The sequence below is a fragment of the Centruroides vittatus genome, unplaced genomic scaffold (genome assembly GCF_030686945.1).
Source record: "Centruroides vittatus isolate TY-2023 unplaced genomic scaffold, ASM3068694v2 contig_559, whole genome shotgun sequence".
Classification (NCBI taxonomy): Eukaryota; Metazoa; Arthropoda; class Arachnida; order Scorpiones; family Buthidae; genus Centruroides; species Centruroides vittatus.
Window position 1 is genome coordinate 1752325 of NW_027122332.1, and position 24359 is coordinate 1776683.

The 24359-nt window shown below is 32.3% G+C and overlaps 1 long non-coding RNA gene and 1 pseudogene across 1 annotated transcript; both read left to right on the forward strand.

Moving 5' to 3' along the window:
• The first annotated feature begins 2981 nt into the window (after positions 1-2981).
• On the forward strand, positions 2982-4444 carry LOC136978858 (hydroxymethylglutaryl-CoA synthase 1-like; annotated as a pseudogene).
• A 3332-nt stretch (positions 4445-7776) lies between these two features.
• On the forward strand, positions 7777-23232 carry LOC136978890 (uncharacterized). The gene is made up of 3 exons (XR_010881302.1): positions 7777-7854; positions 17792-17902; positions 23164-23232. It is a non-coding gene; the product is annotated as an uncharacterized lncRNA (long non-coding RNA).
• Positions 23233-24359: the final 1127 nt, after the last annotated feature.

Consider the following 24359-nt stretch of genomic DNA (forward strand, 5'->3'; position numbering starts at 1 on the left):
TAAATTTTTTAATCACTAGGCACGATATAAGGGCTAAAATTAAAATTATAATAAAAAAACTTACTTGGTAAAACAATATGTGTGATGAATACACATACCTAGTACAAAAAATTCTTTAATCGTATGAATATACTTTTAAAGAAACTTATAATTAAATATAAATTTGTAAAGAAACGTACATAAAAATAACAAAATATTTTTTACCTTTTAAATCTTAAAACAATCCACTTAGTGAAATAACTCCCTACGACTGGCTAATGAATGGAATCAGAGACTGTCCAGGTAGGTGTGTGCGTGCCAAATCCCAAGGGTGCCGATACCGGTCAATGTCAAATGCCTTTCTTGTCGCGTCACTAGTATATCTCAAAGGACGCGACGGGGTTGTTGTAAATTTTAAACATTTCTCACCATAGCTGTAAAAATCTAAATATGTTAAACTTAACAGATTGTTCGTCGTTGGTTTTCTAACTAATTCGTTTTAAGACCGAGTGTTCACGGAAATTTCCAAAATTTACAACTTTTCGGTCACTCTCATTGAACTGGAAAAATTTCTGTCTTTATTACGTTTAATATTATGAAGAGATTGGTCCGGTTAAGCTTCTGTTTAAGTAAAATTTCGGCTCTTTCATCAGGGTTTTATTTATGTTTCTAATTCCCTAATCGCTTAATTATTTAACTACTTAAGTAGAAATAAGTCGAAATTACTTTGTACCTGAATATTTGTAGTCTTGGGAAAACAGTGGAAAAACAAATTTTTATGACAACAGATACATAAATCGTAAATTTAAGGAAAATAAATTTTAGAGCTTTTTTTGTACCATTGTACGTCTCATTCATTAAAGTTGGTTGTAAATGATGCTGCCAAAGTAACAGTTAATTTTTAACACTGTACTAAAATTGTACACGTTTTTCCTGCATCCCCTTACAGATGGGACATACTAAATCGCAATATCACCGGTTTAACATTGAAATTCGTAAGTAATATAAGATGGGAGAGCAGAATAAACGCAGAATAAATATACCAAATATTTTAATGGATTTTTTTAAAACTCCTGTCAACTATCAAAACTATCATAAAAACATGCCAGTAAACTCCTATCGGTTGGGTTAAGTTATAAATGTAGTCTAGGGTGGGCAGCCTTTTTTATAACATGAACCAGAATAAATTTTACGTTTTTTTCCGCGGGCCGTAGTAGTTAATTGACGCCTTTTTGTGACTCGTAATTTTTTTAGTCCGCAAATATGAAATAAATAAATAAAAAGTTAATTACTACATTTAATTCTCTTATCGTTTTCGAAAATTACAAAGAATTGGAAAAATAACTATTAATTAGTTATTTTTCCAATTTAATAATCTATTAAAGATCTCGCGGGCCGGATAGAAACTTTTCGTGAGCCGTAGCTGGCCCGCGGGCCTGGGGTTGCCCGCCGTTGATCTAGTCTACTCGTGATTCACATAATCGGGCAAGGGCGGCCGAATATCTAGCAGGCAGGCGGCTAACAGCCCACAACCAATCCGGGATATAAAATTGGATGCTTTATGCGTGTGTTGCTTCTACCAGCTAAACCGTGACGTTGGTGCACTGTAAAGCGCATGCGCCAATGCCTATAATCTGGCTGCTTGGAAGCTGACAAGCAGGCGGCTGACAACTCAGAACCGGTCCGAAATATAAAATTAGATGCTTTATGCGTGTGTTGCTTCTACCAGCGAAACAGGGTGAAGTTGGGGCTATGTAAACCGCATGTGCTAATTCTTATATAATCTGGCTGATTGGAAACTGACCCGGTTTCGACACTCATTCTGCCACCGAATTATTCGAATATACAATAGCAATCTTATTGTTTTTTTCACATTTAGTATAGAAATTTGTCAAAGATACATAATGCAGTTATAAAAAATTATTAATTTTAATTAATGCAAAGTACGTTAAAATATGAAAATTTATATTTTATAAAATACAAGGGAAGGTCATTGGAAGGTGGAATTGGCGCTTCCATCGCTTCCAATGACGGCACGCCACTGTTGTATTTATTTTTAGCCAAAACTTTTATTTCGTTTGTCGGTGATTGTCAGGGATAAATTTTCTGCTAGAGAACCCTTTTGTGAACTATTTCGAATATCACCACTGGATACAGATAACAACTTCAATATACATAGAACGTATTGAACCTATTTATTATAACATTTAAACTGGTGTATGACTATTCCCAATCAAACTTTATATGTAATCTAATAAATTAATTTCGAAAAATTTCACGTTTGAAATCTGAAACTATAAATATGTTTCGATTTAATAATTTATCGCCAATAATTCCATTTTGATTTCCTATAAATCATAACTAACAATTTACTTACTTACTGAAATTCATTTATAATAAAAATTCTTTTGGAATATCTCATAAACAGCAGGAAAAAACGAGAAAATTTCCATTTGAAGATGGCGATCAACAATAGAAAATTCGAACAAGTACTTTATTTCGAACGTTCGACATTCAGATAAATACGTCATGCGTTACATCGAAAGATTAATCGATTTGAAATATTTCACTTGAAAAGTTAAATTAATTTTGTTTTTATCAATAAGTACTACGATCCTGTGTTATATTAATATAATAATAAGGTAAGTAACTATGCATAAATTGTGCAATTCGTTTATGCCCACGATAGATCTAACGCCTAGCGTTATTAGCGTGAACTACATAATGACAGCTGCTGTGGGTGGTCTGTTGGAATTAGAAAGTGTTCAACGTACAATGGTAAATATGTATTGCAGCGTATTTGGATGTAAGTCTATAGGTTTATCAAACTCAGTACATATACACACTTTCCCAACAGATAAATTATTGCGAAAAAAGTGGGAAAATCGTTGCCTAAATGCTATGGATCAGACTAGCTCGAAGGAGTGTATTGTGTAGTGTGAATATAGTGTACGGTATTTTTAAGTTCCAGCTTTCTGTAGAACCCTCAAATATAATTTTGTACATCTATAATTACAGAAACGTCTTTATATTTTAAGAAATATGATCATTCTCCTTGGCCTCCAAATGTTGGAATTTTGGCAATGGAACTATATTTTCCACATCTGTATGTAGATCAAAATGAATTGGAAGTCTTTGACAAAGTGTCCAAGGGAAAATATACCATAGGCTTAGGACAATCCAAAATGGGTTTTTGTACCGATCGAGAAGACATCAATTCGCTCTGTTTGACAGTTGTACATTGACTTATGGAAAGGAATTGTTTAGGATACGAAAGCATAGGAAGATTAGAAGTTGGAACTGAAACTATTATTGATAAATCAAAAAGTGTCAAGACTGTTTTAATGCAACTGTTTCAAGAAAGTGGCAATACTGACATAGAAGGCATTGATACGACAAATGTATACTATAGGGGAACTGCTGCTTTATTTAATGCAGTTTCATGGGTTGAATCTAGTGCTTGGGATGGTCACTATGCATTAGTAGATGCTGGAGACATTGCCATTTACGTCAGTGGTAATGCTCGTCCAAGCTGGAGCCATTGCAATGTTAGTTGGACCAAATGCACCACTTGTTTTCGAAAGAGGGCTTCGTGCAGCTCACATGTCTCATGTATATGACTTCTATAAACCAGATATGAATACAGAATATCCTTGTGTCGATGGACAGTTATCTGTAAAATGCTATGCAAATGCATTAGATAAATGCTATGATGGATTTTGCAGAAAATCTAAAAATGTGTTAGGTATTAATCAGTTCACACTCAACGATTTGGATGCTGTTGTATTTCATGCACTGTACTGTAAACTTCACTAAAACGTTTGGTTTTGGTTTTTAATGATTTTCTGAGGGATCCAACTCCAGATATAAAGAAAAAATACAAAGGACTAGACAGTTATAAGAATTTGTTGCTCAAAGAAACATATTTTAATAAAGATGTCGAAAAGGCTTTTGTGGAACTCAGTAAAAAATATTTAATGTCAAAACGAAACAAAGCTTATTACTTGCAAATAAAGTGGGCAATATATATACTCCATCTCTGTATAAATGTTTAGCGTCATATATTGCTAATCATACACGTGAGCATTTGGCTGGGAAACGGGTAGGCATGTTTTCTCATGGGTCTGGAATGGCATCTACAATGTATTCTCTATATTTTGTAAATGATGCAAGTCCAGGTTCTGCTCTTGATAAACTTCACAACAGTTTAATGGTACATCCCAACCAGGAGGTGTTTCAGACTCAGATGAACAACTTTCTCAAAGGGCTCTCTAACTGGTGTAACAAGAACATGCTCATCGTTAACACTGCCAAGAGTAGCTGTATAGTTTTTCTCAGGAAAAACCCCCTGGTCAAGAAACCAACAATAAAAATTGAGGATGAGAGGATTAAGTACATCAGTCCCATGAAATATTTAGGAGTGATACTGCTCGAAAAGTTTAATTGGACCCTACACATTCAGTAGGCCCATGACAAGGCTCTTTTTGTTACGCTCGCCCTTTGTTCCATCTCCTGGAGCACCTGGGGCCTAAGCCCTAAGGCTAAAAGTGTCTTATAGGAAGGTGTCATTACCCCAATCATCACCTATGGCTGTGAGGTCTGGGGCAAGGCAACCACACAGGTGTATATGAGGAGGAAGCTGCTGGCAGTGCAAAGGCAGGCTGCCCTTGCTGTGGCGAAGGGGTACAGGACCACTTCCACCGAAGCCCTTCTGATTATTGCAGGGCTCACTCCAATTGACCTGGTCATTAAAAGGAGGTACTGGCAATTCCATTTGCTCAGAAGTCAGCAAGGCAACACTACCTACATGTCCTTCCAGCCTAGTGAGTGCCTGCCCCAATTTTCGACCTTTGGGAGAAGGTTTTCGAGCTGAAGGTTGATCGGGTCTCTCTGCATAACCTTGTTCACCCAGCAGATTTGCCTAATGTGAACTTCTATTTGGAGGGCAATAGGGCCTCTCGTGGCTTTAATATCTACACTGACGGTTCTAGGAATCAGTCAGGGACCAGATGCACTGTAGTAGTTTTTGATGAGGGAAGGTGCTTCATTTATCAAGGTAGATTCTCTTTGGCTGCTCACTGCAGTGTCAAGCAGGCAGAATTCCTGGCGATTCTCAAGGCTTTTTAACTCATTGACAAGAAGCGTCTCACCAACATCTCAAACTGTTTTAGTATTATTTCTGACATTAGGGTGGCCCTCTTACAGCTTAAAAGCAAGAATAACCGCCTCCCTATTATCAGGGACTCGCTTAATGCCATCTCTAGTATTAGGCCCATTGTTCTTATTGAATTTCACTGGGTTAAGGGTCATAGCGGCAACAAGGGCAACGATAGGGCAGACTGTCTGGCAAAGAAGGCTGCCTCTGAGAAGGGTAACCCTTCTTACAACCACATCTCTCCATACTGGGTGTATCATCAAATATCCAATACCCTTAACAGTATCTGTCAAGGCCACTGAGATTCGTGTGGAGGGGAGGCTCGCGCACTAATTCCTCCCGGAGGTGACCTTGCCCCTACACTTTGTACTCTGCTTTTCTCTCACCGAGCTCATCACTGGGCGTGGTGGGTTTGGGTTTACTTTGGTTCCTAAGTCAGGATGGAGGCATCTGCCCTTGTGACAACTCCACTCTGGAGGAACCTATTCACATCATCTTTGACTGCCCGTGGTTTGATCAGACCTGCAAAGATCTGATCACTTCTACCATCAGGGAACAAATCGCCTGGCTCTGTCTGTTTAAATCCCTGCTCAATAACAGGAGTATCTTCACGGCATTCGTCAGATTCTCAATGAAAGCCATCAGTAAAGTGTGGCAAGATCAACAAAAATGGACATTATCTAACATGCAAGATGCCAATACTTAGGCAACTCTTGCATGGCCTACATTCACATAATGTTTTACTATTATTAATTACTCTGTACTGTAATCATATGCAGTCGGTTTGTTTTATACACGTTCTTCTTTTTGTCCAATGTACAGCATTTATTGGCAGACTGGCAGCCATACTAGTGGTAAGTTTGTTGTTAAATCAGGTCCTTGTATTATTGTAGTAATTGTGCACACGCGCTCCTAATTGTGTATTCAGTATTGTGCCACTGGTCTCTCTGGTCAGTGTATTCTGTATTTTATTTTGTCTATCAAACGGTACAGGCATGTTTGTATGAGCTCTCTTCTCTTCCTCCTTTCCTTCCCTCCTCTCTCTTCTCCCTCTCTCCTTTCGTCCCATGTCCTCCTGTCACTATACCCTTGGGTAACGGCCACTTATTCTTTCCTCCATATATATAATATTTTATAACAATTAATTTCTTAATCCGCGGATCTCACAAAAGTAATATAGCTTACAAAAAAGCAACTGCGAGCTAGAATGAAAATAATATATAATAATATATATTTAAAAAGTTAATGTTACTGTAAAAATGAATAAAGTTTAACAAATGTAATCAAATATCATAAAATATTTTTTCGTTTAATGTGCAGCATAATTTTAATACTTGAAAACTCTCAAATTATACAGAAAAGGCAATATACAAGAAAACTGTTTATTATTTAATAATGCTTATAAATATTTCATATGAATATTGCAAAAATTAAGTTATTTAGTTCATGTTCGAATTTTATAATTTATAATTTTTGAGTAATTTACCATAGAAATGAATTTACTAAACAAAAATAGAAATAAGTTATTAAAAATGTGAAAAGTAACACAGTCTTTTTATATCCAGTTTTAGTACTGAAAACATTATATCAAGGATGAGATAAATATACTGACGTCACTGAAGCAAAGTTTATAATTCATAGTCACTTTATGCATGGTTTGTCCTGTACTTACAATATTTAAACATAAAAATATTCGAAGTTAAACGTTTAAACTTTACTTTTTTTTTTATTAGAATAATATTGTCTTAGAAATATTATATATTTTAGATATTGTGCATAAAAATTTTTGTGAAATAAATTACTAAAACTAAACAACTATATTTTAAAAAATTTATTATAAATTAATTTAAAATAAAAATTTGTGAATAATTGAGAAATATAAACAGCATGCAATAAAGTTCGGCGCTGCAATTCAACAAACATAATGTATAAAAAAATACAGCAACAGCAACCACCTAACAAGCAAACCTCCCGTGCACTAGCAAACATTGTATGATTTTTATGTTAACAACATATTTACAACTACGCTTCGACCTATTTGAAAAACCCGAATAATAGAAAATAATTTATAACAAGTGATGTTTAAATTATGTGTTTCTATCACTTAATTCAAGCAAACTTCACAAATATAACGAATGGCAGCAAACATCTGAAAGTTAATGGTGATAAATTGGTTTTAAATAAATTATGCCGAGGAAAAATTCATAGTAAATATATTCAATGTACTTAAACATTTATGAAATTTAGTCAGAATAATTTAATTGCATCAATGATCTACAGAAATAAACAAAATTTAACCAAAATTAATTTCCAATCGAAGTAAGTGGTTGCTAGCTTATTTACTACATCAAATTATTAATTGTAATATATTTATCAATCATCAGACAATTCTTTCCTTTGAATATATTTGTAATTCTTTTAAGTGTACTAAAACGTATTTAAAATTTAAATTATATCAATGACGAATCTTTCTTTCAATATCATCAGTAAACTGTTAATAACTAATTGAAACTTCAAGGTTTTATGAACACAAACTGGCTAGACCTTTACACTTTATTATTCTGTGTTTCATAACGTCAGGGAGATATGCAGATTTATGAATAACACTGTAGATGCAGTATATAGAACATTTCTGATGAGAAATATTCTTAATATAAAATGGAGAAAGAGAAAAGTAACGCATACGATTCAGCTGGCGTTTTGTCACGTTTATTTTATTGGTACGTAATAGTATTTAATGTTTACAATTATTAAAATTTAGTAATTTCCATAATTACTAAATTTTTTGTGACAATAGTTTTAAGCTATATTTTTGCATTTCATTTTCTATTATCTCCAAATAGTAAAATGCCAATCTTTCTCTGTGCACGATATTGTGAAAGTTATGTTTTTATAAGTAATTTGTATATACATAACACGAATTAGAATGATTTACTTTTAGAATTTTTTTTGCGTGTGACACTGTTTTATTCGATATAATGTTAGTATACTTTTATTCCAATATATTGTGTAAAATATAATTAAAACGTCAATTTAATTATTTATTTCGTATTATACATTTCAGGTAAACTGCTGTTATTTGTAAAATCGTATATTAATAATTATATAACAAAAATTCCGAAGTCTCAATAAGGATTTAATGTTAAGTTACTCTATTACAGCCCAGCAAGGTTACACTGTTATGTTGACTAACTTCAATTTTCTCTAAGAAAAACTAAGCTATCACCTATGGTGTAGGTATGCACTTCCCAACGTGGGTTATGGTATACCTTGAAGTAGGCGCTTGGTGATTTAGGAGTACGCGAAAAAAATTAATAAAGGCGGATGTACTATAAGAATATTCGGATTCTGCGTTTAAGTCTTTCGCAACGTCATAGCACTCGATGTGTAGTTTTAAATAAAAAGATAATTAGATTTTTATAATGTTAATGTGTGTTCTTCCTGTAACACTTTTCACTTTTCGATAAAAAAAAAATTTTGCATGTAATAGTAGTGCTATATATTTGACAATGGCGCCACTGTTTGTAGAGACACGCGAGATAAAATTTATTAAACGGTATATTATTAAAATTCTACTTGTAAAAACATTTTGACATTTTATAATTTTGTTTACATTACACATTTAAAAGCAGGTTTTAAATTGGTTTTTACAATATTACTTTATATTTAATTTAATCAATTTGAAGGCATTTGTGCCGCCACGGTTATATACTTCTATTCTGATAAACTTAGGAATGTTATTCTGCTTGATCAGTTATTTCTCTAACCACCTAAAAAAAGTTTATGGACTATTAAACGAATTGTTATATCCTTCTAGTCCGACTGTTTATTGGAGTTCAATAATTACTCAGAAACAATTTTAATTTCCAGATGTTTTATTTTAATGCATTTCGGATCCAAAGTTTCCTCAGATTCCTCCTCAGTAATATATATTCAAATAATTTATACCGATTCTTGGTTAAAGAGTCCAAGATACAACAGCTCAGAAGACAATACACCCAGATGTAATACAAATATTAATTACTTCACGTGCTTCCTGCAAGAATGCATAATATCATTTACTAATAAAACAATTTACGGCTATAAAACATTTTATCCTTTATCAATAATTATTAATAAAGCTTTAATGTAGAACGGGTCTATCATAACAGGTTCTTAGGTTTTTTGTTCCATTAATTCATTTTCCAGTCAGGTGAAGATCATGGATTCCTTCTTGTAATAATGTATATAATTCCACGAAATAAACATACAAAAATTCTGTTATATAAAAATACATTTATTAAAATATAAACACGTGATATAGTGATATAACTTGTATGTGCTTCTTTCTTAACTCAATAATTAACAATAAACTACAATTTTGATGTGAGATCCTGGGGTTTTGGAACAATTCAAAAAATTTTAAAAATTGTAAAACTTTGTCGAATATTAGACTTATTTTATAAAAGGGAAAGATAGACAGAATTTTATCTAGTTTCTACATTTCTCTTTTGTTTCTTGTGATTCAGAGGATATCAAAGTACAGTACCTGCTAGTTTGAAAGTTTTTCATAAAATGACCGCATCATAGGTAGACCTGATTGGTTTTCATATTTTCCATAAAAGGTGAAAGCTTTATTCCATCAAGGCTCAGTCACACTATCGGCCCAGACCTTTAGTTATATGTTAAATTACTAGCCACTTAGTCTTCTCCATCGCAAGAAGACATAAGAAGAAAGGTTCTCCTTAGTAAATATGTAAATTGTTGTATGCTTTCTCTGCAAAGAAAGTGGTCTTTTAGTTAGAGAAGAAGCTTAGCCAATTTTTGCATTTAGTTAATCCGAAGTATTTAGCCAATATGTCTAGAGTCGCTATACTTAAGTCTTTTTAGTCTATTATAATATTTATACGCAGTTATATATAATCTAAGTGTGAGATAAGCCGGGGGCTATAGAGGGTAGCCCTATTAACCACTTACTTGGCACAGGTTATTAAAATCCGAACGCAGAGTCCTGAGATGGGTTGTTGGCGAGCGGCGAGAGGTTGAGAAAGTTAACAGGAGTCGTTGATAGACAGGAGACAGGCTATACAAACAAACAAGGAGTTTATTATATACTTAATCTAATATACAAGAGTACTCATTAAGAATTAAATGACTAAATGCGGTTAACATATAAACTTATAGGGAACGGCGATCAACCTAATCGCTATTGTGGGGGTCCGAATCGATCGACAAAACAAAAGATTTTTAATTTTTCTTATTTTATTCAGTTTTTTGGTTTTTGTATAAGTTTCAACATCAGGAACCAAATTCAAAACCAAAAGTCGAAAATTTCTCCGGAAAATGACTATATTTCCTCTCCCTTCAAAACTGAGTCAGGGAGGAACTACGGACAAAATTCGCTAATTGGCGGAAAAAGTAACATGACAAGGTGAAATAAAATGACGGAGTGCGAGGACAGAGGGGTCGTTTATGGTTCCTGCTTCAAACCGAACTCGAAAGCCTACGAATCCCTCCGACGTCACTCCGCCGCCGACGATTCGATTTTCAATGCCGTCCGCCACTCCATCCGCTCCACCAACAATCCCTTGACGAGGTATAACGACTGATACCATGTAAGCTCTCTCTCGGGTTAGTAACCCTCGTATTAGTATGTAAGACCTACTGATGTTAGCATTTGTAACTGTTCTCTCTTGTTTAGTAATAAATTCTGTTTGTTGTTTAACTGGTGTCATTTGTTCGAATATCGCCTCTGTCTTATCGACAAGCCCACTCTTTTCCTCCACTCGACTTGACAAGAAATTAGTTCCAGACCGGACTGCCATCCTTGACTGTGGGCAGATCTCACCGACCTGTTAGCCAAGAACAGGAGGTGCGACTCTGTCGACCTCCCGGTGATCCCACACTATGCCGCGTGCCTAACTTCTAGAGTAGGAGAGAGAGAGTTTACAAAGGTTTCGACCCGAAATTATACCCCTATTTGCTGGCAGATAACTGCGTGCGACGATCGTGCGGGAACATGGAAGCTGGAATAATCCTATGTCTTCTACCGTTTTGTTTCGGCCAGGACCGGGACGAGAGACACGTACCAAGAAACTTCCGGAGACGATCGCTCTGAGCTTCCGGGGGCAGAGCTTGTATTCGATTGTCGTGGGAAAGGCGTCGCGTGATCGTCAATGTTGACGATGGCAACGCATTTTCTGACACCTATGTGTCAACTTTCCTGTCTGATTGCTGTCAATCGGGGTGACATCCGATCCAAAACTATTCGATAGTTTTTCTATTGGCGGATGTTTATTTTGAAAAAACAATTAACATCAATTTTAATTTCGATTAACATCACTTTTAAAATCCCCTAACCTTTTTAAAATCCGCGGCTTAACATAAGTATTTGAATAAATAGATAGTTTATTAGTAGATTTGTCTTGATTTGTTCCCTTTTCCTGTTGGCACGACCCTCTGCCAATCGCGCTGATTACTCGAACCCGCCACTCAACGTTATCACAGGATGATTACATCAGCTACGCGTATCCATTAATTAGTTACGATAGAAATTGGGAGTTAGAACGCGATATAAAATAATCATTCTAACTAGTGTGAGGACTGACAGGTCTCAAGATCGTTAACCTCCTAAAACAAAAGTAGCCATCGTAGATACGTCAGCGAATATATCACATATTCTGTTCTCACAATACCATAAAAACGTTAAAGCATATTTTTACCTTTCCAAGCCCACAGACCTCTGGTAAAAAACTCTCTTAAAAAGACTTATCACACCAGTACGTTTGTTTCTAATGTTTGTCAGATTTATGTGTTAAATCCTATGTATTTGTTAATCAACGAATTGATAAATTCAGTTTAGAAAAATTGGTTCTCGGCATGTAATTTAAGTGTTTCTAATTTTCATGATATGATAAATTCCATATATTTAATATTTGATTTTCTGCTAAAGATGGAATGAGGAATGTTCAATATGATACGGTAGATGTCACAGATGAAAGCAAATTAATCAGTAGCAAGTAGAGACTGTTCCTTTTTACTCACTCTCATATGCATAATTTTCATTTAGACAACCTGTACGTAAATTGTTCATAATTACACACTGAGTAAACACAATTATCAGAAATGTAATGGGGGTTCGATGTCCTTTTTCTTATGATATAGGTCATCCTACCCTATGTTTCTTGAAATGGGTTTTAAAATATTACCCTACTGATTACTTCGTACTTTAAAACGAATCTACACATCTCTGTTTCAGGTCTTGCATTTGTACAAAGTGTTTGATTGTTGTATTGCTTTATTTCACATTTGGAAAAGCAAGAAGACATATAATGTTAGGAAAGCTTTTTCTTTTATTTTGTTTTGAATTGTTTTTTCTGACGTGTAAGTATATAGCCGATGCATTCATTGTGGCTATATTTACCACTAGATAAAACAGTCCTGGTGCATTTATGAGTGTGTATGGACTTTCAATTATGCGCAAATTTAGCATAATTTTTGCATGCGATATCGGCACATAGAACACAAAGACGTGATCGCCTGTGAACTGAAAGTTGATGTATTATGTTCACGTTTTCCATAAGCTTTGGAATCTTTGATAATATCTTATTTGTTTTGTTTCATTGTTCCTAGCAATTTAAATTATATTTTTTCAACTTGTTCGAACATTGTATGAACCATGTATATTATCCTACAGGTATTCGTAAATTAATGGTATTATTAGTTTTTTCTTTTCTATCAGGCATAAATCATGTTTTGTAAATGCACAGGTTGAGTCTCAAATCTTGAGTGTTCTGCTGCACTAGCAGGATTTTTGCAGAAACAGCTTGCAGCAAGCATCTTGGTGATAGAAACATATTTTAATTTCATATTTCACACAACATCAACTGCACCATTGAGCTAAAATTATTATAAGTGCTGAATTGTTATAAGCATTCAAACTTTGGACATTTAATTTGACACTATGTATAATAAAATAAAGAAGAATTTATTTCTACCTTAATTCTTTTAAAAAAGAGAGAGATTAATGTGGAATGCTAAATTAACGTTAATTCTTAATTTTTCTTTGTATTAACTATTTTACAAATTTCTCTGTATATATTGTGTACTTAGGCCTTGTTTATTAATAGAATTTATATTGATAATGTTTCTGATTAGCATAGATAAAATATTTTATTCAACGGTCAAAATGAAAAAATCTTTCTTTACACCTTAATTCATATCTTTACAAACAAATACAGAACAGTCATTATTTCTGTTAACATTATAATTGAGATGGGTTGATAATAATAATAGTGATAATAATAAGCGCAACGCCCAAACGATCAGGAATCGAAAGTTTAAATTTGAAATTTGGTACCAGTTAGGGGACGCCATGATAATGTACACCCAAGAAGGGATTTTTGGAAATACCCCCGCGGAGGAGAGAGAAAGGATTAACCTCTTAACAGTGTGGGACGTAAATAGACGTCCAAGGCGATCGAGTGGCAGTGGTGAGGGACGTCAATAGACGTTAAAAAATTCTTATAAAATACCTGGACCATTTCGTGAAGTCGTAGAATTTTCACGAGTAGTTGGGTTCTTCAACTTTGTTTTGGAATATCCTTTAGTTCTCGAGAAATTACAATAAAAGAAAGAAAATTAAAATAAATATGAAATTTTAGACGGCCATCTATCGACATAAATCGAGTTTAAATCTCCCGCCGTCATCTGATTGGTTAAAAAAATTAATATTCCTAATTGGCTCGCGTCAGAAAAAAGTAGGTGTGACTTCTGTAAATGACGCTATCGGGAGTGCACCGATGCAACCGGAAAAAGTAAACAGCCTACGTCATTAGTCTAACGGTCCTTGTCTGACCTACTTTTCGTAGAATCAACATTCGAGTAAGCTGTAGTAAAACGTAGTAGTTTATAGTAAAACGGTCTTCTCTAATATTCATAGTACTTTGTAAAGCTCGGATTTCAATTTAATAAGTATTATTTAGTTCAGAAACATTATAAATACATCATTAAAGTCAGTTATTCGCGATTGAATTTTTCTAGATAAGCCTGTTTAATCCGTAATTTATTTGACAGAAAGAAATTGTTTATGACCGTATATTGTTTATATTATTTCTAATATCGGAAAAAAATATACATTTCTAATATGGACATACATCAATATTTTTAATTCTGAATATTATATTTCGATACTTTTATCTTTCTTCACTAACAACAAAGTACTTTTATTTTAAAAAAATAAATTTTTACCAACATAAAACAGTCAAAGTAGGAACAGGCTGAAATTGACAACAAATTATAAGCTCTGTTCTGGGGATGTAAGCTTGTTTGTCCCCATCTTTGATATAATTCGTTTTTTTCTGTATTTTCACTCAATTTACGTAAAAATTATTCTATTGTCCTGTTTATAACTAATAGCTTGTCTTTGTTTCTGTTTACTAAATGGAATTTCACAGTAAAATATTCGGAAACTAAATTATAAAAGCCAAACAAATTAAATAGCTTAATTTTTACAATATCCACTTAAAATGGATAAAAGCATTATTGTATATTTATTAATTATTCGTGCATATCGACGTCTTTCGAAGAAATAATCATTTATTGTAGAGTTTTTATAAGCTGAAAATTATTCTGTCGTCTTTGATGAAATTTGTTACAATTTACTAATTTTTACAGAAACATTAAATTTTAAACGATGACATTAGTTAAAATGTATTAATTTGTACACAAACATTAAATTTAAGGCATATTTCTTCGTATTTCTTGGTGATCACGTGACCGAAAGCTATTTTTATCTTGGCGGGAATTTTCCCACAGTGATCTTTGTCATATCTAATTTGCATATTAATGATAGTACATTACTAATCTTTATTAAACAGATCTAGACATTTTATATTATTTAAATTTGACTGGATTAGTAAAATAATTATATAAAAATTTTCAGTATTTTGCAGGAAACTTCAATCCAGATGACGTAAGAGTCATCCATGGTTCGCGGGAGAATTTGCGCGATGATCTTTTTTATATCTAATTTGCATAATTATAATGGAAAATTATTAATCCTTATTAAACAGATTTAGTTATTGTGTATTAATTAAATTCATCGGATTTTATGAAATAATTTTAAAAAACTTTTAGCTTTTATTCAAAAACTTTTCGTCATGTGATGAAATTATTCACAGGTGCATTAAAATATGAATCAGTTAGTGGCAAAATTTTGTACAGTGCAGTCTGGTGTATCTGTGTTTCTTGTTTTTTCGAAGTTCACTGCGATAATTTTTTATTACGTGGATTCGTACATTTTGCGTTGTTTTTAACGGATAAAAGGTGGAAAGTTTACGCTGAATATAGAACTTGTTTTTCAGAATATGCTACTTTACAAAAAGAAAAGTTGAAAATAATTTATTTTTCAACAATTTGGGATAACTGACTTTTGGATATAACATATGGATTTACATGAAAGTATGTATTATTGGGCTACTAATTTATTTATATTTATGTGTATTGTTGTACTGTAACTTACTTTGTTTTACTATGTTAGAGAAAGTAGGTCACACATTAGATTTCTGACATAAAACTGTCGGCTTTTTCAGAGTGAAGCGGACCTTCTCAATGAAGTGTGTTTTAGGGAAGTTGTGCATTTTTTTTCTGATGCATGCCAATGATGAAAATTGTTTTTAAAATTAAATATCGGTCAATGACGATAACATATGTTATAAATGTGAAGATGAATATTAAAATATTTCTAATTTTTTTTATTGTTTTGTTGTTTCTTAAAGATTAATTTATTTAAATTTATTATATGTGAAGTAAGTTTATTTACAAAATGCTAATATTTTAATCCGCTTTAATATTTCGGTGTAAATTTGAACAACGAATTTTAAAATTTTAAATAAACGATATACTGAAATTTTCTTTTATTTACAATGATTACGTCACTTCTACAGAAAGTAGAACACGAGACGACCTTCATCTACATTTCAGTCTGGGGGAAAGGCCGCCAGGCGTCGTAGTTGTAAACGTAACAACTTTTACGTCATCTATTGTTGTAGATGAAATTCGTTAACTGTCAATTACATTTTCTTGAATTTGATTCGAAGGTTGAAAAATATCGTCATGACTTAAATGCCTAAAACTTTAAAAAATTATATAAAATTGAAAATAAATTAAAAACTTTTGAAAAAATCGTATCGGATAGAAAATCAAAAAAGAATTTAATATAAATTTGAAAAAAAAAATTTAGCAAAGAATTACCGCGAAAAAAATTCATATATATAATAATTATATGACAACAAAAAACAATTTTTTCTTTACTAGACGTAACTGTTTAAATTTTTTTTTCCTAAACGGAAACGAGAGAAACGCGTGGGAAAATTCTTAAAAAATTTTCCACGATTTACTTCCACAACTAACTGGTAGTGCCGGGTCTGACTGTTCCACTGTTAAGAGGTTAAGCATTACCGTGCAGAATTTAGCTTCTACTGTATTACTTTAGATAAGGATTTGATGTTTTTGCAGGAATTCGAACATATTTTCGGCCCATCTAAATATTATCCAATTAGCCTCGGAAATGGGGGACATATTTCTTGCACCCGGTGAAAACGGGTAAGATCGGCTATATAACTGTAAAGGTTATAAGACGTAAGGGTTTATCACACCGAATAACCAATCTAACACATTTAAAAATTATTTTTCTACTGTACACAATTTAAATAATTTTTGAAATGTGTTAGATTGGGCAATCGGTGTGATAAACTTCTACACACGACAACCTTTGTGAACATAAATCAAATACTATATCATACACTATAGTAAAAGAATTAGAAAACTGAAATAAATTAAGTAACTTAATTTACGCTGTTGTTACTTTTTCCCTGAGCAATGCCAAGTTCATCTGCTAATTCAATAATAATTAGTATGGTTTAAATCTCATTCAGTAAAGTTTTTGTTACACAAATTTGTATATTTTAGGACGAACTTCTGTGATCCTTCTTTAATTTTTTCTTGTGAATTATTCATTTCGCCTTTCTTCATTCAGATTCTAAGACAAATTACAAAACTCACATATATAATTTTTCTGTTATGATTATGATACTTCACTGCAGCAGAACTTTTCGATAATTTCTTCCCGAAAAAACGTACTTGCCACTGGTTTATTTCTATTTACTATTAGGTTTATTTTACTCTTATATCTGGTTACGTGAATTCTAAATGTTATCGTTAAGTGACAATTCATGAAAATGAATAAGTAGAGATTAGAAAATAAAATTTTCACTTAAAAAATAAACATTACTGTAACTGAACATTTGTAACAGCTGATAATTTTGGTACTAATATTGCATGTTTTGTTTACATTATATATTTACTATATATTATTTCAAAAATGTTTTAAGTACAACTGTAATTGCAGTAGTTAGAAGGATGAGGTAATATATAAAATAATGTTTCATTTTTTGTTTTTGTCAATTGACACTTAATGATTGAAGTGTATTATTTATTATTTTTATGAAATTATAATTGTAATTCTAATAATTACAAAATAATGATAGATTAATTTTTAAATACTTTATTACACCGTTTTCTCGGAAGAGAATAAATTATAAAACTTTCATTAAATTTTCGAGTACTTGTCAATATAATTATAGAAAACAATAACAAATAATTTATTTATTTTTTCAGTTGGCTTTTTCCAATAATAATTAAAGGAAGAAAGCGACTTTTAAAAGAAGATGATTTATACGAAACTTCCAAATGTCATACTTCAGAGTACCTTGGAAATATGCTTGAGAAGTAACTTTACCAATTTCTTTTGTTTATTCAGATTAAATTAAATATTTTTTTAAACTAAAAAAAATGCGATAATGAGTATATTGTTTTGTTGAATCACAAGTATTCTCGTCAAGTGTAATGAAACTGTGATTACAGGTAACGTAGGTATTGTGGTATTGACCTGTGACCTAGTTAATGATTATGAAATGAGTTGGCTGAAATATTAAGCAATTAGGATTGCCTGTTAAGCAGTTTTGTTAGATTATATAAATACAGGGTTTTTATAATTAAAGTTCTACTTTGAAATGGCCATAAAAGGAAAACTACTAAACAAAATATTATCAAAAATGGTAATAATTTACAAAGTCGTGGGATTTTATTTCCCCAAAACAATAGTTCACAAACTTACCATCAGCGGGAAATGCCGCTGTATGCGCTGTATTGTTAAACTAAATAAGATATAAAGACATCGGTTGAAAATGAAAATGAACAATTTGGCTGAATTGAAAAACGCGACACACCAACATGTCCGTAACATTCCTACTGATATGCTAAGAGCTACTGTTGAGAACACAGTAATGCGATTTAAATTGCTTTGAGAAAATGGTGACGCCACATTGAACATGCTTTGTAACACGTGTTAGAAACGATAAAAAACATTTAAACCGATTCCTTCATGTCTCATTCTTTTCAACGATATTGCATACAGCACCATTCCCTGCCGGTGGTGAGTTTTTGAACTATTTTCGTTAGGTGGAATAAAATCCCATGACTTGTCGTAAACTATTACCAAGTTTGATAACATTTTGTCCAGTAGTTTTCCTTTTGAAGTGGAACTTTAATTATAAAAACCTTGTTTTTTATATTGAGTTTTAAATTACTTATATAGAAAATATTTTTACAAGTTTTACGCTGAAAGTGTTGTAAAAGGCACATTTTAAGCTATAACATATAATTCTCCAGGATTATTTTTGTAGGTAATATGCAAATACTTTAATTAATGTCTCACACGTTAATGTGAATACGGATTAAGCTCATACAGTTTGTTAAACAGAGAGCAGACAACCACTTTCTATTCTATTTAGTCCATTTGAAAATACTTTTTCTTATACTATATTGAGAATTAATTCACAAGATGCAATAACATTTTTCTGTATGCCGTACATAACTGCTTTTATTCTCTTTCCTCTCCAAAAGTAATGATAGTCTAATTTTTAAATACTTTATTACACCGTTTTATCAAAAGGTAACGAATTATAAACATTTATAAAATTCTGAGTGTTTGCTAACCTTTATGTTTTTGTCAACATTACTGTCTAAATACCGAGTATTTAGAAACAGGTAATCTACATTTTGTATTAATAAAGATTTCCCTTTTTTATATTACTTAAAATAACATGGCTGTAGCGACAGGCTCTATCTCAATTCTCATAGATGCTCTAGATCAGGGATGGGCAACCTGCAGCCCTCGGGCCGCATGCGACCCGCATTCATATATTTTACGGCCTGCGACGCATAAAATGTGAATAAATGTATCAATTTTTCAGCTTAAGGAAGTATGCAGCAAAAATTCAAACGTTATTTTCTGCAACTTATGTATATGAATAGTTTTTTCCCGCAATGAATTTAGTAAAAATTAAAACAAGAAACCGGCTAACAGACACATCGAAACTAATTTAAAACTAGCAGTGACGAATATTTAACCAAATACTTTCAATATATTACGTTTACATCATGTACCTATGCTAATTTATAATTATATATGAATAAATAATTCTGATTTTCTAACACCTTTTTTCTTTCTCTTGTATGCGGCCCGCATCAGTTTAAAAGTCTTAAAATGCGGCCCTTACATAGAAAAAGGTTGCCCATCCCTACTCTAGATGACTACTATCACAAGGAAAAACTATAAATGCTTGTTTCATTTATATTAATTATAATATTTGTGCTTCTTATACGAAAAACATTTATAACAGTATTACGACTTTTTAATCGGTCTTGAATTCTAATATTGAAAACCAATTTTACCGTGTTAATAATAAGAGGGCGATTTTGCGTGTTCTTTATGGGATCGGCTGGGCCAGAAATGGTGCAACTAGTGCTGTGAGACTAAACACGATATATTCAAATGACATTCTGAAAATTTCTTAGTTTTTTCTGTAAGTTGAGTGATAGTTTTCCCATTTTATTCACTCATCTATTTAGCTGTCTGCAAAAATATACCAATAATAAATCGAAATTTTGAAATACTCCTGAAATTGATCATGTTATATTTTTATTTTTTGCAATAAAACCTGCTGTTCTGCCGATTTGTACATAATTTTTTATTTTAACCCATATTTGATTGCATGACGTGTAAGGGGTGACACAAACTTTTGATTTTGAAAACTTTACTAGAACTCTTTTCGGCTGACACCACCGAGTCGCTAAGGACCCGGAAGCCGAGACGGCGAGTTATTACGTCACGCGAGCGGTCGCGGGGATAAGCGGTTGAACACAGAGTAGAGATGAGGAGAGAGAGAGGAGAAAGTGATTCACTCGGGATCCCTGTTAACAGGCAATAAGAATTTAATATTAACAAAAGTAAATACAGGCATACAGACACATGGTTACATTTTCCAATGGTCATTGAGAGACCGGTCGTATTTTTGTCATTCCGACAGAGAGAGTTTACAAACGACTCGCGTTTTGATAAATACCTTTTTAAGAGACTTGGCTTAGAGCTACTGGATTTTTTGACTTGGAGTGTGGCAGACGAGTCCGATTAATTGATATTCAACAACGGCGTCTTGGATGGAATTGTCTGCTGAAGAATGGAAAAGTCCACAGAGGAATGGAAAAGTCCACAGAAGAATATTCAACGGATCACCAGGTTGGGTTACGCCCTGGAATATGCTTGATGGTTGCGGAGATTCTTCGAAGTAATTTCTCTGCAGGATTTGGAGCTGAGTTGAACGACCAGATGACGACTTCCTGGATTTGTCATCGTCCTCCCTTGTCATTTGGCTTCCTCGGGTTTTTTCTATGAGGTCAGGAAATTGTTTTTAAGGGTCTAGTGTACAATAGTTGAAATTTATCGAAAGTTCCGGGTGACACAATAGATGGGTCATCTTCAACAAAAAATTAAGTTTGTGGGAATTAACTGTTATGGATTTTAATCTTGCTCTTTGATAAAATAATTGAATTATAAACGGTTGAAATTTAAAGTGATTAAAGTTTAAGATAAAATTTTCGTCTATTCGTTCTTCACATTTTAAAAATCTGAGATGTTCGAAAATCAATACTCCCGAAATCTCTGACTCACACAGAGTGCGTTTCATATATTTTTTGTTGAGCGTGGATTTATTAATTAAAAAATTGCAATCATCTCACAGGCATCACGCAAGCAACTGGTTTGTGTAAAATGTGAGGAATTGCAATAACACTGTTACTAATGCATTGCACACAATTAAACTAATTCAAAAAATATATGTACAATCAATAGAAATAGAATACATGTACCTATGATAAATATATCATTATATAAATCTAAATGTCATATTGTTTGCTTTTTCTTACAGTTTGGACCAATGTTAATTTTATTCTAATGGGTTAATGCATTTATTTTTGACAATGTGAGTTTTTGCTTTTCTGTGTTGTTTTGTTTCATTTTTCCACGGTGATAGTGTAATGAAAAACACAATTACACTTCCAATTATGCAACAAGTAAAATTTTTATTTAATACTTAGCAATACATTTATTTATTCTGAGCCATGCCTGTTTTGGTAATATTATTCATAAAAAAGTTCGTCCACTGAAAATTTCATTTGTAAAAATTTATTAAATCTCAGTAAATTGATTCATAGAATTTTAACTCGATTTCCTTTGGTGAAAAGAGGTATAGGAGCAGTCATTCGTAAGGTTTTTCTGCAAATCAGCTTCTTTACTTATAAGAACTTTCTCAGATTTCTGCGGTATAGAAACGATAGAAATTTGAAACAACAGGCATTGTTGAGTAGTGTTTGGTGTATCTTGTAGTCGATTTCTTCTGGCAGTTATCATCCAGTATCATCTTCAGTCAGTTTTAAAATTGACGAAGCAGAAAGAGTCCACATATCAACATTACAATCGGAAAATCACGAAGTTTTTTTATGTTGATAAATGCAAAAGTATTGCAGGTCTACGACGTTTTGTACAAGTGGCTACAAATGGTATGGCCAAAAAAAATTTGAGTTGAGAGGGTACGATTATGTTGACCCTACTTTAAGCTGTATAGCAGATAGAAACGTTTTGGGAATAACTTGGAATTGCAGTAATGACACCCTTGGAACAAATATGGTGAATTTAAAATATGCATGATTTGAAATGGTTACAAAAATATTAATTTCAGCTGCTGCTCATCGCATTTTGAATTCACTATGTATAAACTGTCCAGTCACATTAATCCCTCAGCTCTTACTACAGCGTATGTTACAGATAAAACTAACTTCAAAACAAGAGGTTGACACAGAAATTAGATCTGAGTTTTTCAAATGGACTTAAGATATTTTTCTGTTGATCACTGTCAGGATGTTCACATTCTTACATGGTAAAACCTTAATGGAAATTGTTCTTTTCATTTCATCTGTGATGATAGTCGATTTTCCTATGCTGTTGTATCTTCTATTCAAAGCATTTTTGTTGTTGTTGTTGTTGTATACAGTTTCCAGTAAACTCTAATAAATTTTTCTTCTTTGTGAAACTTTCTACATCTTAAAGATAATTTTCATATATATCGTACATAGCATTATTAATATGATTTTGAAGGTGATGAATTACATTAAAAATGAGAAATAATTATATCATTTGATTTCAAGATATTTTGTATGTCTTAAAAATAATTAATTCTATCCCGGGAAACAGTTCACTTTTATCTCGGAATTTCGGGACTAGCAGTAGACCGGGGAATGAGAAATCCGAATAGCTCACTAACAACGATACTGTACGAAAGAGAAAAATCTGAGTAAACAGGAAAATAGTATGCGTGACATAACTAATGTTTTTATGGAAGCAGAAGCACATATGCTTTTACAATGGGTGTATGCTGTGTGACTGAGATGCCGATTTCTTAAAACCAGAAAAAGAAGATATAATCTATTTAAAACTTTTTAGTGTATTATAGAAACCATTTTGTTAGACAGGCGTAATATAGGTAAGACTTTATACATCACTCGTAGTTTTTTACGGATTGGATTGCTTCAAAATATTATAAAGTTCAAAAGTAATATCTTCTTAACTTGTAGAAATTTTTTGTGTTTTTTAGAGAATGGAATAAGGAATTACTGAAGAGAAATCCAAGCACAGCAAAAGCAATACTACGATTCGTTGGGTGGAAATACTTAATAGTAATTTTACTCGCATTTATTCAGGTACTGTGTCTACTAATCGAACTTCATTTTGCCATTAAAAATGATTTATAATATCTCAATTATGTATTTCCAGGAAATTGTCTTAGTTACGAGCAAAGCGTACATTTTAGGATTAATAATACATTATTTTGACAACAAATCGGAATGGAATGAACCAAAAGTTTATTTATTAGCCGCAGGATTTTGTGGCCTAACAGCGATTTATTTGTTTATATTTAACAGTAACTTCTTTATAACAGTAATATTAGGCATGAAGTTAAAAATAGCTTTATGCACTGTCATATACAATAAGGCAAGTAACAAATACATTATTAGAAACGTATAGTAGTTTTTATTTCTGTTTGTTCGTTTAACTTGTGTCATTTTATACAGTCATTTTGATTTTAAACTTGTTTTAGTCATTTAAATGAAAATAGTTAATTTTTCAGTTTTCTCGCTTTATTTATTTTCTGTTCACATTATATATCATATATACTGTTTTAATGGAAGGAGACTGGCAATGGTTTAAAGGTTTGTGATATCCTTGATTTTGTACGTTTTGGGATCGCAATGTTACTTTTTGTGTTATGTAGAATTTAAAGTAGATTGTATATTTTTAGATAAAGTAAAGTTAGAAATAAATACTAATTAACGTAGATATAGTTCGGTGTGTATTTCGGTAATTATTGAGATGCATTAAAAGGGTCGAGAGTGTTTTATTGATAAAAAAAGAAATGTTATGGATCATTACACTGAATGAAACAGAAGTTGAAAAGTATAAAAATTGAAAATATATATTATTGACGATCCGTGTTTTTATATAATATAGTATAATGTTGAAACATACATATATATAAACACATAGAAATAACGATGCACCATTATAACATGTCCCATAAAAATGATCTTACTACATTACACTCAAGCATACTTTTTATAAATTTTCGTATAGAAAGTTAAAACGTCCGCATATTTAATGTAAATTATTCAGGTTTTAGCAAAAATAAATGTAGTTTATTTTAAAGATGTTCAGGTATTATGTGCTTTTCTAAACTTTCTGCATTGAAAATAATTTTTTTTTGTATTGATTATAAAATTTATGCTGCATTGG